Consider the following 17,218-nt stretch of genomic DNA (forward strand, 5'->3'; position numbering starts at 1 on the left):
TCTGGACCAGTAATAGTATTTTACTTATACTGTTAATATTTCAGTTATACTAATAAGAAATTATTTGGTTTACATGTAAAATGTGTTATCTTTTCACCCTTAGCATAAGACAAAAAGACTGCATAGTCACATGTAGCAGCCAATGGATATTGGGGTATCCTCCATGCAGATAAAAACCTCTAACAAGTTTTTACAGACAACATGTACAGATATTTTCAGAGGCAAATCACCTTACAAAATATGGCAGCTTTTGCTAGAAGCAACACCAAGCCACAGCCTTGTCAAACATCACACTGTTTTCCAGTCACAGAAGAAATAGCTTATCTTGAGTAAAAGCTGTATACTTTTTAAAAAGTCATGGACAAACCAATATATTTTGTCCAAGCCTCACCTACAATATGACTGAACAGTTTTAGCTGAAACTTTAATATTCAGCTCAAGGCAAATAACTGCATGAAAACTATCAGCTTGAATGTTTAAGTTTGGCAAATGAGAGAAAGGTTTTGTAAGATAAAGACTGGAGTAACCGTCATGTAGGAAAATATATATTTATAATGTGTAAAACAAGTCAGGAAGCAATCCTAAAACCAAAATATAATTAATGTTAGTTTAGCTGATATGCTATGTATGTTCTACATCAGAGGTTATAATACATATCAGTACACTTAAATAACAAATTGTATCACTCTCATTGATGTATTTCATATTATTTGAAATTGTGAGTAATGTTCATACTATTCTTCCTATTAAATTGAGAAGACAACTTCAGAATGGAGTGTTTAATTCTAGATGGAGGAGATTATCGTGGAAGGGGACTGACATGTCTTCACAAAGGTCTTCTGAGATCAATTTAGCATGAAAATAGAGATCTACCCAGATTCATATCACACACAGAGACACACAGACACACACACACAAGACACACACACAGATACCATCCCAAAATTCAGTCACAGATATTACCTGACTTGAAATATATACAAAAATGCTCAATAATCCTCTTAAGATGTATATCATATGAAATACAAACACATGGTAGCCTTCTAATAATGCCAGTCTGTACAATATGACAAAAAACAACTGTACTACCATTTCAAGAAATTATTTCCAAAAATGTTTTGCCCTTTTTAAATACAAAAGTTTGTATGTGAAAATGAAAGTGGACTACTTCTTTTCTGTATTACTGGCAACCCTGCACAAAGAACAGCTTCATTTTTAAGACCCTAACATAGGATCTGGGACAGTATCTCCCTAGTTTTCCATATATATCCTGTATAACACTGGGGAAATTAACTGCTCTTTCTGCACCTGAATTTCACATTTGCATAAAGAGGAGAGTAGTTTCACTCCACAGGACTTATGAAAATAGAAGATGTCAGACTTCTACATGTTTGGTAATGATACTTATATGCTAGAAGAGATTATTATATTCACATGCCATCACTGTTTGGTCTGCTCTTAGATTGCCCCATTTATTTAGTAGTTTGTATGTCTGTTGCACATACAGTATAGTCAATATTAACTATCAGCAAATTCTGCACTTATAAATATGAAAAAAGTACTTAAAATTCTATCTTTGTAGATGTTCTGGTTTCGAACACTTTCAAGAATACCTTATTTACAGCCTTAGTTTAAGAACTGCAGACAGAATTTTCATCGTGGTTAAAGGGAATCAGTTCCATGTTTTATCTACATATAACTTTTAAACTTTTTATTGATGAACAAACAGGAAATAGAACTTCTTACCCTGCAGACAATACCATGTAAATAACAGCTCAAAAACTCCTAACAAAAGCTATTGTTCATGTTCACTATTTGCTATTCAAAGGGCTAAAAAATACAGAGACAGAAGCTAAGCTTCTTCTCGCCCTTATAATCTGAGTCAGTCCACAGAAATGTCAAATGTTTTCTCTTTTCCTGTGTCTAAGAGAACTGTCAGTTCAATATGTCTCTAAAGCCTGTTATCTCCCCACATATAAATGGAATAATTATAAGATATTATAAGATTAAGAGACAAATCATAACCAATTATGCCTTGTCAAATTTTGTCATCACACGGAACTTCAGGAAAGCAGCAAAAATGTTAACCTTCACCTCCAGCACATATTAAAATCAGGGACAATCAGTTGATAATTAAATAAGCACTCTCTGCGGACAGAAGACCTCATCCAATAAGGGTACTAAAAGCTTGTGAAAATCTGATTCTGATGTTATCCAGATGCAAAGTGTTAACCTTTCTTAGAGATGAAAGCTGAAGCCCTGAGCAAGGGTCAAAATAAACAGGTTCCACTACTGGGTTAATAGCAGACTCCTGGTGTCAAATGCTCACTTTGCTGTGACCTCATTCCCAAATGTAGAATGAGTACAACAGTTCCCTTGCCTTTTATTCTGTCACTGGGACAAAGATGGCCTAGAAATAGACCAAGATAAAAGTATTCTGGTGTCAGCTTACTTTAAAATTCTGTAACATGAACAGCAATAATCCTTAATTCTATATCCTTAATTTTTCTGGGTTTTATTTGTTGTCATTCAGATTGTGTTAAGTTAAATTGATTAATATACATAGATTTTATTTTTAATCTGAAGTTATGTTTTGTTTTAACTCTGGCATTTGCTCTCTGGAAATACTTGTGAAATATGTAACTTAACACACTCCCTGTTCATCTGCATTTGTTGTGTTCAAGAGGATAAAAATGCCTCAAACAACTTACTCATCCCACTTTATTTGTTCTGTGACTATTTTTCACCACATGCCAGTTAATATTTGGGAACTATTTGAAAGGTATATACTGAATATATATTAATTTAAAGATGAAACTGGGGTGCCCTTAGCTACAATCTATAACAATATGTAACGTGTCCTTATTCAAACCTAAATGTTTGATAATTTCTCTTACTTATCATACATTTCCTCAAGAAGGTTATCCTGACATCCAGAGTAAAAAGAGGCCCATATATTACAGTAAGGAGATACCTCTAAATAAATTAACACTATTTCTCTTTCAAAGGCTAATTAACATAACTTGAATCTGGGCTGAATCTCTGAAAAGCACAAGGACCAAAAAGTAGTTGACAGATTCTCATGGCTGTGCTCTTCTTGAGTAAAGGTCAAACCTCTGAATATATGCTCTTTTGCTGTTTTATTTATTTTTTACTGTCAAAAAAATAGAAAATTATTTAATGTTTCTATTCCTGGGTGTCATCAAGCCCTCTGTGCAAAGCACACCCAATTAAAGCATAATGCTATGGCCCAAGACAGATCCTGGACCTGCCTCCATAGAGGCCGTATTAAGTTGGCACAGTGAGATTACTCTCATCAGTTGCCTTCTCAGACTGTTCAATACTCCTCAGTCTGCCCACATCTTCCTGTAGTTCAGCCACCAAGCAGAGCAATTAATCTATCTGGTCGCACCTCTCACTTGCAACTACGCTCCATCCCCAGACCACACTGTAACTCCATTACATCAGTCTATCTCATACTGGGGTTCTCAAAGCCTGACAGATGCAATCTGACAGTATGAACAGCAGTGCATACTTTCTCATATATGTTGACTGCACCCTTGCTAATGCAGTCCAGGATATGAGAGTGCTCTGCCTGGGTTTACTGCTGCCTAGGGTCAGCCTAGTGACCCCAGAGCTCTCAGAACCATTACTGCAGAGAAGTTCACCAGCTGGTCAGCCTCAGCCTCTGCTGTTGCCTCCTAGTTGCAGGACTTCACATTCATTTTCATGGAGTTCCTGTCAGATAATTTGTCTCTGCAGAAGCCCTAAATTCTACCAGATTGATTGCTCCATGGATATTTTGTGTCTTCTGCAAGCATGATGAGAGTGAAATCTGCACCACTATTCAGGCTATTAATGAAGAATATTAAACATTATTGGTCTTGGTACTTCTCCCTCAGAGAAACTACAGTTTTTTGGTCACTAGCTGGGCTCTGTATTGTGGATCACAACAGTAAGACCAGCAGTCCAGGCTGTTTGCAGCACACACTGCTTATTTGGTTTACGTATCATCAACCTGGCAACAAAGATCCTATGAAAGCTGCATCGAAGGACTTTCTGAAGTCTGCCATCTTCTCATCAAGGCTATCACATTGGATAGGCATGGTTTGCATGGACCTGGATTTTCCCAAACTTGTTAAATAATGAGTCTGTGATCTAGAGCAACCTCTATTATACGTATTACATAGCAGCTGTTAAAATAATAATAATAAAATGCTACTTACCTGCCTCACATGATATTTCTAAACTAATAATTTCACTTTGAAATAAGAAAGAAGTAAAATAAAACTGCTATAAGTGACTAAGGCCTCCAATGGATGTGTATGCCGCTCAGATTCCACATTAAAAAGTTGAGGTTTGATTTTGCCACCTCTGTGTTTATTAACTCTGATAATTTCATATCATTTCTTCACACTGTCAGACATATTGGTCATCTGATACCCATATAAATACATCTCTTATATGAGAAGCCATTTCTCAATTTGTAAAGTGTCAAACAAATATCAATAAGCTGAATATTCTGAACATGTTACTTGCCTATGCCTCCTTTTAATATGAAATTTGTTGACAAAATATTCTTCCTTCTTCAAATGTTACTAGGATATTTGCTAGGATATTTTGCGCATTGCACAAAACACAGCAGAGTGCTAAGCACTGTTGAGCAGAAGCCTGAAATAGCTTGCATGCCTAATTTAGACAGCTTCTTTGATCTTGAGATGAGTTTGTGAGACATAGGATTCTAGCATCATGTAGTAAACAGAATGGATGAAATATTGAGCAAATTTAGTGTGTTGGTACAGAAGTACTGGTGCTAACTTCACTTTGCATGTGATTGAAGAAATAGGTAACATCCAATATATCATCATATTGCTTCTGCTTAATATTCACACATCTGTGAAGTAAAACTTTTTATGCTTGAGAATTAGATCAACTTTTGATTTCTTTGTCTGACATCATAATATTGAAATATCAGGTAAATAACCATGAAAAATATTCTTACTGTTTATACTGATAATGGCTGATTTGTGCTAGAAAACAGAAGAAAACTAATTGTTTATAATATTTCATTTTCAACAATAAAAAACCCCAAACAAGCAAAACAAAACACCAAAACTGCTCCATTCAGAAGCAACCAAAAATGTTAATAAAAACTAATAAGTTTGTAATTGAAAAATCTATGTATATTCAGCAGGTATAGCAGTCTCCAGAATACCCAAGCAATGGTCACAAGGTAACTAGGAGGAGATTTTTCACCTTCTAGGTATTTATGCCACTCAAAATTGGCAGCTGGTAAAGATATGTATAAATCATATGGAATCTTGCTTATTAGTTGCTTCCTCTTATCAGCAATTGGATAATGACAAAGAACTCCTAGAAGTCTCAGGGTTTTTTTAGTTTAAAATCTTGCTAGGCTTCATCCTTTTCAGTAGCCACTACCAAACTCCTTTTAGGCCTCAGGTTTTTTAATTTCAAGATCTGGAGAAAATAATCTACCTATAATTAATAGAAGGGTTTCCTAAATGCAGCTATAAATCAACAAATCACTGAAGGAATGCTCTCATTGTTCCAGAAAAATTAAACATTAAACACTCACAGAGAGTAAAATTCCTAGTTGAAAGTTTGAAAAATAACTACTTGCGTAAACATTATTCTCAGTTTGAATCAAGAATATGCTACTTTAAGATTCTTTCTCCTCTATGATCTAAAAAGAACTTTTAGAGAATATTAATCGACTTTATCCAATACAATTGAGAATCTGTGATGAGTTCTAGTTCTTTTATTTTATGTAACAACTACTGTATGAGTAATAACTTAGCTTGGTTTGGCTAGCAGTAGACCAAGGAGACAAACATACATTCACGTTTCTAATAATCAGTTAAGCAAATGGTGATCCAAAATTAATACAGCCACTGAAGAGAATTTAGCTTCTCTATTACGCAGTATTATGCGGTATAGCTTCTCTATTATCCAGTCACTATGCAAGTAGCTCTACATTTTGAGCAATTTTCAAACTGTCAGGTATTGTAACATTATGAACTGTTTATTTTGCAGTGACGCTGATGTTTTCATTCAAAGTTTTTTACAGTATCATATCTTATCTTTGTCTCTGATAAATAAGTATCTCTTATGGATACTCCACCCTCACCACCTCTCTTTCTTCCTTATTCCCTTTCTCTCTCACCCTTTTCTTCTTTTTCCAGGCCAGTGCTCCAGGTTTTTTTAGAAGCTGTTGAAGGAGTGGATTTGATTTTCGCTGAGAAATCAGTCTTTGAGTAAAATGCAGATCTGACAAACTGAAAACCATCCTGCCTTTATCTTGTCTGCAAGTTCCTACTAGCTACAGAAAAGTAGATTTTTTTGACAGTTAGCAGGAAAAAAAACCAGGGAAAAATACAATTCTAAGTAAAACTGAGATACTGAAGCCCATGCATATTAAGAATCTAAGACTATAAGGATGAACACTATGTTTTAATAGAATAGTGCCTTCCACATATTTCCATTAAAAAGTTGTCTGAAGATTTTTTAAATTTTTTTCATGTGTGTGCATAATTTCTGTACTCTGTGATGGTAGCACTGCTGTCACCTCAGCTCTCATCACATGAAGGATAACATAGGACTCCCTCAGAGACCATTTTGGAACAACCAAGGCTTCTATCTATCATCCACAATTGTCTCCCATGAGAAATGCATTAGGAAGTAAGGGTCGTTTAATTAGCACCCAAATTTAGTTTTCTTTCACCGGTTTTCTTCTACATCAGTAGATTACTATTTACCTATATTTTCTTGATCACTGAATATATGCACTATGTCCATATTTTATATTTATGTTTTATAATAATTTGCTATTACTTTCAGTGAGTACTTTTAATTGTCTAGAAAGGAAGAGGAATCAGAACGTGATGGCATCAAATTTGCAAAATAACATCATGAACAGATGAAGTTAAAGATACGTTTAAGAATTCCACAAGGGAACCCAAAGTGCTCTGCAATGTCTTAGAAGCTGTATTTTTAACTTACGTTTGTTGCTAGAAATAAACAGACTTCGCAAATTTAGTCTAAAATGAACCTCGAAAGGTGTAAGACTTCACTTACTCAGAGTTGAGGCTGATCAGTTCTTCCACAGCTGGTGCCGACATTCTGTCAGTAAAATTCTTAACTGGATTGTAAAGGGCAAGCAAAGCAGTTGCTTTTTACTCCCACCTGGAACAAAATACTGTATCAGTTGCTTTTTTTTTTTCCACTGTCTTCCAAGTGCAATAAGACATTCATTACATTTTCTTTGCCCCTCACATTAAGGGTGCATCAGAATACCAATACAAAGGATGGAAGCAAAAACTATTACAAACTCTGAATTTGGAAAAAAGAAATAGTACTCTAAGATCAAAATGAAAATGAGTCTTTGCTATTTAGATACCTACATTAAATTACTTTGCCCTGAAACACTTCTATTTGCTACTACTAGATGTTCTGAGTTTAATTTCTTCAGCATCAACATTTAGAAATGCATACCTTATGTGAATAAATATATATTTGAATAAATATATACTAAATAAATTTTATTGCTTAGAGCATTTATTTATACATATATTGTAATTTGTTTCATTTTGATCTTAGAGTACTATTTCTTTTTTCCAAATTTCTTCATCTTATTATGGACTATAGTCTTAAATATTATGACAAATTATTTCCAAAACAAAAGGTTAATGAAAAAGTCTCTCAATTCTAAATTACTCTTTATACCTTTGAAAGGAAATGCAGACAGAAAGAAGTCCCAGCTGACTACAAGAGGGACAAATATTATATCAATCTACAAAAAGATGTGAAAAAGAAGATTCAGAAGACTGTAGCGCAACCAGTTTCACTTTAGTTCCTGGGAAAAATAATAGGGTATGTCCTCATGAAAGCTATTTGCAGGCATAAGAAGGACAAGCAATGGCAGCATGGCAGCAGGCAGATGCGTGGCAGCAGAAGGCTACATGGCAGCATGATGACAACCCAACAAAAATCAGTGTCCTCTGCTTCTCCTGAGCTTCTAGCAGCTGGTAGAACCAATGCAGTCACACAGAAAGAGCTCCTGTGCAAGCGTATGATCAACCAGGCATATGATCATCCCTTCACTGTTTGAAGGGATGTTCCTGGAGGTGGAGAATAGTTGAAGCAAGCCTGTGAGAGGTGTGACCAGATAAACTACTCTGCTTGGTGGCTGAGCTACAGGAGGATGTGGGCAGACTGAGGAGTACTGAACAGAAGCACGCGGATGAGCGCAGTCTCACTGTGCCGTCTCTGATGCATGCAAGCCAGCTCAACGTGGCCACTATGGAGACAGGTCCAGGATGTTTTGTGCCATGAAGAAGGCAGTGTTAAAAGTAATAAGGAGGGGTGGAAGAGACTACAGCATTGTGCCATAAGGAAACCACTCCTTTTCCTTTGTAAGATACCCTCACAGAACAGGCATGAGGCCCAGAATATACTTTTAATAAAAATAATTAAATACAAAACTGCATTTCTTAAAAATCTCTTCTCTAATGATATATATCAAGATTTACAGCTTCCATGGATGTGTTTATCTGAAGGGATAGAGACGTATGAAGATATGTATGTGTGGAAAAGCACAGTGGGAAAAGCTGTCATTCATTACATCTATATAACATTTAAATGTTTAGTAATTTTATTATGTCTTGTGACCTATCTAAAAGGACACCAAGAAAACATGAAGGCAAATCATCATCATATTACAAGTCTCAGCTCTATTACAACACAATGAATGCATTTCTACAGCAGGCATAATTTTTCACAAACTCACTGCTTTAAAACAACTTGCATGCTCTAGTAGCATTATGGACAGAACAGCAACGTTCAGGAAATCACAGGTGGATTATAAAAGTTTCAGGTCTTTATCCATCAACATTCATTGCTGTACAGGGTATACAGCTTATGAATCAATGACTGGTCATAAAAAGGTCAGACAAGAAGAAGGATTAATAGTATATAGTTGGTTATTCAATGCTGTATGCAAATATTGGTTGGAGAGGCACTGTACATCTGACAAATTTATGACCTTTCATTTACAGTGTAAACATATACAAGAACTAAACTATGTTATATGCTAATGTTATTTTATGTATTAATGGTATTTTATTGAAGGCAAACTTCACATCTTTATTTCATCATAAAATAAAATGTGTTCTAAACTCTAAAATATTTCACTTTTCCTGTACTCTAGTTGTTCAAATAATTCATTAATTATAAACAATTGAAATACTCCTATAAAATTAATATGATGTAACTTCCTAACAGCTGAAAGCTCCTCTTACTATATTCTAATTCTAATGTAAAGAATCAAATTCCTCATGTCAGCCACAGGACTTTAATATAATTTCAAGAAATGTAAAGTCTACATTATTCCATAAACACTCTGCAGTTCCAGATTGACACAACTGTAAACTCTCTCTCTTAGAAGCCATTTTCTAGTTGTTCCTTTAGTCCGAGTTTTAGTGGAAGTTATTCATACATAAATCCTCTTAGGAACAGACAATTTTAATTCAATATGCCTACAGATTTGATCACAAATAGCTATCTAGAACAGAACTGAACTAGACCTTTTTTCAAACTCTTGTAATATTTTTGAATTTCAAAACATTTATTCACAGGAAGCATTCCAAAAGTGTCTGAAGACTTTGTCAGAAACCTGACAATCTTTCCAAAACAAAAGTAAAGGCAAATCTAAGCATAAAATAAAAGTATAAGTAATTTAGGCTTATTAAAATGCATTTACACTGCAAAGATAAATAAGTGAAATGGTAAAGAGAGAATTAAATCTCTACAAAATGATTAAATGATAAATTCTTTTTGTTTCACATATCCTCACATATCTTGCAACCAATTAATATTTTCTTATCAGAAATTATTCTAATGGTAAATTTTCAAACAGCTCTAGTTTGGAATTCTCCAAGGTAGAGGAGCACAGGAGACTTATGACAATTTACTGATCAGTGAATCATCATCAGAAGCCAAGAGGTAGAAATCTCTTCTATTTTGTTACTGCTGACCTGAAACTGGAAAACTTGTGCAGCAGTATCATGAAATTTTTCTCCCACACTTTGACTGCTGTAGGGAAACAAACTGGGTGCACATATTCGATTTCGAAACAAGTGCTGCTTGCTCTCAGAATGTCTTTTCTTTGTAAAATTTTTATAATTTCTTTCAATATATTTCATCTTTTCCTATGCCTTTTCTTGGCCTTTCTCCTCCTCTTCATTCCCAGAACTGTTTCCTTTTCCCTTAGTTCCAGCTCTACACATTTCAGTTTCAGCAAATCTATGAACATTTTGTACACATTCTTGCCAATAAGCCCAGCAGTTGGTTTTTTTCTTAACTAATAGGGATGCAGTTGGCACAAAGTTATTTTTGCCTGTATTTTGCACTTGTTATCAGTTGGGAACAGAAGGAAACATCACTTTGGCTCCTGAAAGAAAGCAACAGATAAGCGTGATGCTTTGGGCTGTCTGCTACTTCTGTTAGCCACCAGAGGAGCACTGTGCATTATTGTCTCTCTCTTCTATTATGTACGCTGAAATTCCCAGCCAGGAGGGCTAAAACATTTACATTTTCTCAGAAAATGGACTGAGAAAGTGAGATGCTAATATATTTGACAGTGTTAGAAAAAGGTTAAGCTTCAGCATCGACATCTACATATATGCTTCTGGCCACTATGTATTCAGTTCTGGCCTATGACACTGCTGCACAAAGACACTAGTTAGACACTAAATGAAAAGACATGAGGAGAAGTAATATCTCTTACTAGATCAGTTGATAGAAAAAAATTACAAGAAGCTGGCACAGAAGTCCTCATTTAAAACAATATAGGGATGAAGATTTCAGTTATGCTATATGCCACATGGAACACTGTTACTATACCTTGCTTGAAAATTGGTTATTAAAATCACAAGACATAATAGGAAATCCTGCTTCAAATATCACAGAAACAATACACCAGTGACTGTTTCCAACTAAGGAATGTTTGTGTGATACTCATGACTTCTGAAAAAGATAAAATACCACCCAAGTTTTTCTTAGTAGTGTAAATTAGATAAAAAGGAAAATTATTTATAAAAATGGTACAATATTCTTTCAGCTTCTATAAATAACACGGAGTTTAGTAAGCTTTTTCTTATTGCTTTGGTCAGAAATGGTGGCCATGTGTGCTGTTGATAGTTCCCTTTTAAAAAAAAGAAGTTCTTTTTCTATATCCCTTAATTCACACGTGGGATATGACCCTACACTATACAGTCTTGTCCATTTTAACAACTCCTCCACATTTATGGTTACATAAGCCTTTCTAACTCTTGAAATTTCATTTATTTTGCATCTTTTACCTGCATTTGTGATCTCCAGATATATTTATGTGGAGAAAGTTCATGTTTCTACTATCTATGGATAGGTAAAAATCAAAATAATAGAACAAATAACATCAAATTGATAAAAAAAAATTTATATGAACACATCTTACTTTAAATGTATGTGACATCCTTTAAGAGTAATTTTTGTTTTCCCAGTGATGGAATATTTATTTCTTTTTATGCATTTGAGAGCTTCATTTCTCTCTTTAGTTAAATGTGTCAAAACATTCACCATTGAATAATTTCCTACAGACATAGTAATACAATTTAGAAACAAAAGAAGAGAGAAGAATAAAAGGAAAAGCATATTTTCAAATGAAACCTTTTTAGTTCTTTAAGGTTTGTGTAGATTAAGTTTATAAGTTTTTATCACTAATGTTGTAACTATAACACAAACTGAAAAAATACAGAAATTAGAAAAGTATTAAAATACTCTTAATTTTTGTCAAGAGTTGAGCACCATGGGCCTGTTTCTAAGTCCACAACATAATAACTTTTTAACTGACAGCACTAACAGAAATGTAAACTTCACTTATTATCTTTATAGGCAATAAAAATTTCAGAATTTTTATTCGTAACATCAGTTTATGATATTTGCACTATATAACCCTGTAATCCATGACTGGCTTTTCTAGTACCTCTTCATATTGTCAGTCACTGTACCGTTATAAAAAAATCATATTTATCAGCACAAAGTCATATACCCATATACCTCTATTTTCTTTGTGGAAAGAATCATAAGGAGTCTCTTTACTGTATCATGTCTTCTAGAGAGCATGAGTTTATTAGTCTCCTGCTGCCCCCAAATACGTAAGATCTGTATCCTCCTATTTTACTGACCTCTCAAAACAAACTTTCCAAGCTTTCTTGACCTAACAAAAAGATTTTAATCAACTGCAATATCTTTTAGATAAGATTGCAAGTCCTTACATCACAGGAGGTGCCCTGCTTGAGATAGAAAGAAACTTGACAAAAATACAAGATTTCAGACAGGTCAACACAGAGAGAGCAAATCTCTCGCACGTCCTCACAGATTGCAAGGCGTTAATAAATACATTGATCCTGTATTCAGAATTTAAAGTGACTGAATGCCCAACAGTCTGATTTAAGCCAGAAAACAAGTGACTTTCCTATGAAAAATAAAAGCAAAGGTATTATCTAAAGCATTGTATAATTCTAAGAGCTGATTTCTGAGCACATACTCTAACTTTTCTCCCTGTTCTAAAATAGTAAGAGTTTACTGAGTACTTGAAATCTGAATCAACTAGGATTTTATAGAGAAAGATATTGATTATGGTTTTCAACATTTTGTCATGATAATGCAAGAGGAGTCTAATTATAAACATTTCCTGCCTGTTGTGGTAAGATAGCAGGGAAGGGAGCTGCAGGGATAGTTTCTGTGAGAGTAGGGACTTTTACCACATGAGACAGAGCGAGCTGCAGCCAGCTCTAAAATGAACTCACCACAGGACACAGCTTAGCCCACCAGCCAAGATGGAAAGGGCAAAAGATACTATGTAGCAGCTGTGAGAGAGAGAGGAACGAGAAAAATGTGAGTGAATATGAGAGCTTACAGACACAGAGGTCAGAGAAGGAGGAGGAAGAGGCGCTCCAGGCACTTGGTGCAGAGATTTCTCTGCAGCCCATGAAGAAGACCACAGTGAAGCAGGTTGTCCCCCCACAACCCACAGAAGGCCATGTTGGAGCAGATGCCAACACTCTAGGCCATGGATGAGCCCACACTGGCAGAAAAACGTGCCTTAAAGGAAGCTGCAGATTGTGGAGAGCCCACACAGGAGACTGTGGAGAGGAGCCCAAGTGGGAGCAGGTTTTCTGGTAATATCTACAGCCCACAGCAGGGACTCATACTAGAGCAGTCTGTTCCTGAAGGACTGTACCCCACAGAAATGACCCATGCTGGAGCAGCTAATGAAGGACTGTATAGTGTGGGAAGGACCATGTATTGAAGCAGGGTCAAAGTACGGAAAGGAAGAAGAGGGAGAGATGAAATATTATGAACTGACTGTAACCTCCATTCCACATTGCTTTGCACCTCTTAGAGGGGAAGGTGGAAGAAGAGACAAGAACCAAGTGAAGCCTGGGAAGGACGTGGGGGAAGGAGGAAAATGTTTTTAGTTTTGTCATGGTTTCTCGCTATCCTGCTCTATTTTTATTTGACAATAAATTACATTAATTTTCTCCAAGTGTGTTTTGTCTATCTCCTTGTGTTTACCTCAGCCCATGAGCTTTTACATCTTGTTTTTTCCTCTTTTCCACTCTTCTGTTGAGGAGGGGGGTTAAAGAATGGTTTGGTGGGAATCTGAAAGTCAGCCAAGGTTAACACACTACAGAAACATTTCATTTTTATGAAAAAAAAAATGTGACAGTTGCCTTGTTCCTGAAGAAAGATATAAACTGAAGATGTTAGGAAAAGTGAACTCTGATTTCCCTGAGGTTCATCATCTTCATATTTAACTAAAACTATAAAGTACTCACTTTATTCAACCTCATATTTACAGTGTTTGTTAAGAGGGTAAAGATTTTCCACCTTTTTTATTATTATCCTAAATGGGTAATCATTAATCAGGACTTTGTTGGTTTATTTTGTTTACTTTATTTTAACTAGGTGCTTTTCTAATGTGTTATAGTTCTGTCCCCATAAACAGTGGGGAGACATTAACAGATGACAAGATTTTCCATCTTATTTTCTCTCCCTGTCCTACTAAGGAGAGGAAGTGAGAGACTGGATGGGTGGGTATATGGCAGCTTTCCAAGGTCAACCACCACTGTCAACCTTTTGATCTAAGCACTGTAAGAGTTGGTAACTTCCCTTTCTTAGAGTCCATGGGTGTAATGATAGTACGCATTTCCCCCTGAGTACGGCATGGCATCAGGGGAGGTCTGTATGTGTTCCTCTGCTCCAGGTTTTTAATATTGAAAGGATTTTATTATCTGAAATATACTCAGATAATCCAAACAACATTGAGCTAAGTTTTGACTCTTCTGGTCAAGAAGTGGTTTATTCTTACCATAAAGTTCAGAAGCCGAAAAATAATTTTCACACTATAACACTTCAAGATCTCCATCTACGCATTTTACTGTAAAGAAAATTAATAAGTTGGTAAAAAATCTTCCAAAATCCCCATTAGATTAAGCAAGGAAAATTTTCTACTAAAATAAAATCTGGTGATCAGCATGACCTTGATTATATCAGCAGGGATACTGAAAAAATATTTTCTAAGTGTCTTCGTAACTGTCTTTACTTCCAGACTATAACTGCAGCTACACTTTGATTCTTCAGAGGAAGAGGAGAAAAACTACATCTAATCAATTGTTCATCAAGGCAATATACTCCTTCACTTTGCTGATGACTGGTAAAAGCTCTGAAGCATGAAATTTGATTTTGTTACCCATTTAATGTATAGATGCAAGTACAAAGAACATTAAAATGTCAATGCATTAAATTTTGTTTTCCCCTATGGTCTTGAAAGATGATGATGATGATGATGATGAAAACGGGGAATCATTTAAATATATCAAGGTCCAAATGAACCAAAATAGTCCTATATTCATTAAAAACATACATAGAGGTTATAAAATTTTTTGGAGTGAAATATACCTTTGAAATAGTTGTGTTATCAAATGGTTGGAAGTTGCACTACTCTGACAATATTTAAATATCTCACAACTGGAACACATCTCTAATTCTAATACCATATTTGTCTAAAAGTTAGCTCTCAATCACTGGTTTTATGTCACCATTTTGTCTTCAAAGTTAAACAACTGTCTTCTCCCTTCCATTATAGTTATGTGCATACACATATATATTCATGTAGAATTCATCCTTCAATCTTCTCTCTAATAGAGCTAGACAACTTAATCTTCAGAGGTCTTGCATTTTAAGGCTCACTTGATTCTATTTTCAGAATGAAAGCTCTGTCTTCCATCCCTGGCCAACAGTTTCATCTTTAAAACTCACAGCTGAGTGATTAATCATCATTCATGTATGCTGTAGTTGGGTACAGAATAGTTTCTTAAGTAAATTGTCCTATTTTTAATATGGAGACATGTAAAACAATGCATATGGCAGGAAAATTACAGAAAAGACTGGAAAATGCTTGGGTAGCTATTAAATTGAAATTTTACTTCATTTTGATGCTAAAGACTCTTATTATTACAATCATAATGGTGACCAAATTGCTTATAATTACTTTTCAGGGTAAGAAACAGCAAATTTAGACACTACTCTAGGAATCTCAACCTGTAACCCTAGGGCCATATTCAGAGTTTATAAGCACTGAAGTCTGTGAAATATAGTAGACTAGATAAGATGGCTACAGAGATCACAAATACTTTGAAATGAGAAGAGAAAGGAAAGAAGAAAAAAAGAAAGAAAGAAATATAACTTCACATACAATTTTAGCATACTGCCGTGTTTTCTAATGTGGTAGAACATTTTTAAAATTAAGTTCATTAAATTAAAAAACAAACAAATCCCCCACACCAACAGCAAAAACCCTATGACACATAAGTTAATTCTGGAGGTGGAAAAGAAGATATAATAATACACTTGGAGGAACTGGTTGAATAAACTGTCTTGTGATGCGCTGGTATGCAGTGTCACGACATGAGGCAAGACAGTTGTTGAGGAAATCAGACAAAAATTACTGTTACTTTAAATGCTTTTCTATCACAGAGTCACAGAATCATGAATAATTTAGGTTGGAAGGGAACATGAGAGTGATTTTTCTAGTCTAGTTCTCTTAAAGCAGAGACAACAGCATGTTGTCAAGTTTTGAATAGAGGCAATAAAAACAAGGAACTCCAGGGAATCCAGTTCACAGAGTCTGATGGCCAGAAACCCCTTGTATTTAGTAGGGTGTCATGGTTTGAGAGCCCTCAAAATCCAATTCCCTAGTCTAAGCCCCCTCCCACATCTCAACCTAATGCAAGATGGTTTTCCAGACAACCACACGAGACTCAGAATGGGGGAAAGGGAATATATTACAATGACTATACAAATAAATACTACAATACATTATATACAATCTTAACTATCTCTACCATGACATAAGTATTTACAATGGATCAAATCTCTTCTCCCCTCCAAATAAAAGTCCAGAAGGGAAGAAGGAAATTATCTTCTTCTACTCTCAGGGCAGTAGTCTCTAAGGCAGCAGGCTTTCTTCCTCTCATGCATGCAGCAGCTGTGGCTGGATCTCTGCCAGTACTCACGAGGGGGTATCCAAGTCCCCTCGGCCACTCGTTTCCAAGCGAGGGTCTGCTTCCGTAGGCTGTCTTCACCAGGACAAGGGTCACTTCACTACGTCACGTCACGAAGCTCAGGGGTCTTCGTGACAGTCCTTATCTTCAGGGGATTCAAGTTCCCTACAGAGCTCTGTGCTCTGTCTCAAGCAGCAGGGGCCCAAGGTCACCCTCCGCATTCTTCTCGGAGCTTTTCAGCTCCTCTCTGTAAGTGCTGTAGCACTTTAAGACTCTTTCAAGTAAGAGTCCATCATCTTCCTCCTTTCTCAGAGGTCTCAGAGGGGTATGGGGATTTATTTCAGTTCTTACCCCAACATCTCTCTCTCTCTGCTGCTGCAGGCTCTTGTTCTCTTTCTCTCTCTCCTTCCAGGAGTTCTCTCTGTGTGCTGCCTGCCTGTTGTTGCTGCTTGGTCTTACCTCTTCTGGCTCTCTGCCACCGTTTCTTCAGTCAGTGCAGTTCTGCCACTGCTGCTGCTGCTCACAGTGGAGGCAAAAAAACTTCCAGCTTCTAAGTCACAGACCTCAGTCTAGTCTAACACTGTTTCCGAGTT

General features: G+C 35.9%; 1 protein-coding gene across 42 annotated transcripts in view; it reads right to left on the reverse strand.

The window, feature by feature from the left end:
- Nucleotides 1-17,218, reverse strand: part of PTPRD (protein tyrosine phosphatase receptor type D) — a 1,166,099-nt gene that overhangs the window by 865,802 nt on the left and 283,079 nt on the right. For all 42 annotated transcript variants that reach the window (XM_032676409.1, XM_032676411.1, XM_032676410.1 and 39 more), the window contains exon 4: nucleotides 7,096-7,203. The gene's annotated coding sequence lies outside the window, so the exon portion shown is untranslated. The remainder of the gene's footprint in view (nucleotides 1-7,095; nucleotides 7,204-17,218) is intronic.

Source organism: Chiroxiphia lanceolata, chromosome Z (genome assembly GCF_009829145.1).
Source record: "Chiroxiphia lanceolata isolate bChiLan1 chromosome Z, bChiLan1.pri, whole genome shotgun sequence".
Lineage (NCBI taxonomy): Eukaryota > Metazoa > Chordata > Aves > Passeriformes > Pipridae > Chiroxiphia > Chiroxiphia lanceolata.